This window comes from Orbicella faveolata, unplaced genomic scaffold (assembly GCF_042242905.1).
Source record: "Orbicella faveolata isolate gen_17 unplaced genomic scaffold, um_ofav_v1 contig_36, whole genome shotgun sequence".
Taxonomy (NCBI): domain Eukaryota; kingdom Metazoa; phylum Cnidaria; class Anthozoa; order Scleractinia; family Merulinidae; genus Orbicella; species Orbicella faveolata.
Genome location: NW_028301565.1, coordinates 9,058,195 through 9,060,448, shown reverse-complemented (window position 1 = coordinate 9,060,448; position 2,254 = coordinate 9,058,195).

Sequence of the window (2,254 nt, the reverse complement as noted above, 5' to 3'; positions counted from 1 at the left end):
GGTGTCCAGTCCTAAAGTTGCTTTAAATTACTTCACAGTATGTAACTCCTCGGTCATCTACTGCTCAAGCTACATTTTCCTTTCTCACGCTAGATCCCGGTGAAGCCTGTGCAAACGGACAGAACTTGGCTATATGGCCCATCTTTCGGCAAGAAAAGCATTTTAGTTTAAAAGCTCTCCTTCCCATTCCTCTTGATAAGGCGAAGGACGTGCCCTCCCAGGCTCTCTTCCGGCCTTTTGTTGATTCACCGCCTTCAGAGCCTTCTCACCGACCTTTGCAATCTCTGCTTCTTGTTTCGACGCTACCAATTTTGCGGGTACCCAGCTGCATACACAACCAGACCCCTTAGTGGGCACACAGCTACAGTGCGCTGACGGACATGAAGCCACAACTCTTCAGAAGGGACACATCCACACCTAGCCCTCATCAGTAGGCAAACTATTGCGCCTCTTTGGCAGACAAATAGTCACTTAACCCCAGTGAGTACACAGCCACACTCCTTCTGTGAGCACACAGCTACACCTGTCTAGCGGACACAGCCACACTAATTCAATGGGCACACAGCCACATCTATTCAGTGGGCACACAGCCACACCTCTTTAGTGGGCACACAGCCACACCCCTTCTGTGAGCACACAGCTACACCTGTCCAGTGGACACAGCCACACTAATTCAATTGGCACAGAGCCACACTAATTCAATGGGCACACAGCCACACCTATTCAGTGGGCACACAGCCACACCTCTTCAGCAGGCTTCGATCCTTTCAATCGAACGTGTACCCCAATTTTCCCGTGTTCTGAGATAACAACAAAGCAGCCTACAAATATAAACACACGTGATACAGAAGTGTGAAACAAAGCATGAGTAAACATTAAGACCAGTCGCGTCAAGGTGTACTCCGAAAAAATAGATCCACAAATAGGCCAAGACATGACACTCGCCGTCATGCCCGTGTGAGCATCTTTGCATAAATAATCAACCACGCACTCGCGAAAGAAACGACAAACAAACCCGAGAAAATATAACGTGTGCGACAAGCTCGTTAACCCATTCGAATAAAGAAAAAATTAGGATTTAACTAAAATCCTTACCGCCAAAGTTCATTCTGCTTTGTTAGCTTCACCAATTTTATCAGTGTTTATCGAGGCCTGTGAATTAACGGCATCTTGTTGCGAAGCTGCCGAGTCTTGTAGAGAGCTCGTGGGGCCTGACGAAGCCGTATCCCCTCCGAGGTGGATTATTCGCCGCACCATCTGTGCCGGGTTGAAGAACCACAACATCATTGTTGACGACCGGGATGGGACGCGACTGGTCAGGCATGCTGTTGCGAGTTGTATTGCTCGTGACTTGTTAGCTTAACTGATACAGCTGCTTTCATTAAGTTGTTTATATAATGCTAGGGACGTCATCGCGAGGGATTATGAGTACTCTATGAGGTTTGAATAGATCGACTTTCAACCTTTTTAAAACTCAAAACGGTTAATTATTCAGTTTCTCTTACCTTGAATAATGTAGCTATGCAAGATCGTAGCGCTCTGTATTGATTGTATTTTTAAGACCCTTTTAATATCGAGATGTTTCTATGGTAAAAGCTACAGGAAGGAACATTCCCTGATGCCTGGCATTAATGACAAAAACTAGACTCCAGGGCCTCCGGGGCCCGGTTGTTCAAACACAATTAACTGCTAATCAGGGTAAATTTTGATTTTCGTTTTACGCCTTTTCAAAGAGGTCTTGTCGTATCTTCAGTCCTCACGTTTTGACGTGGATCAATCTCAACCTTCACAGAAGATTAACAGTGAACAACACTTAACAAAGAGATGTTAAGACCTCAATCACCCTTCAATTTCAGCCCAACTTGCGATATTTCATTCTAACTGGACGAAAACGTAGGTTCAGCGCTGTCCACCATTTTTAGAACAACTAATGGAACATGAAAATTAAACAGTACAAATTGTTTGACTCGATGCATAGCTGGCTTTCAGAAGAAAGTTTAATTAATAAAGATTGTTTAAAGAATGTTTAGTATTTACCATCTATTACCAAAACAAACCTGAAATAAGTACTTGCAGTTTTCAATCGCCCACTTTTGGCCTCCAACCCTTCCCTCTACCCTCCTAGAGCTGCTCCCGACCAAGCCTCGAGCAAATCTTGCGCTTCTCCCGTAATCTGCAAACTACAGTGTGCGTCCATGATAACTCGACAGACGCACGCATCAAACAATTCTTAAATAGGAAACGCACAATCAAA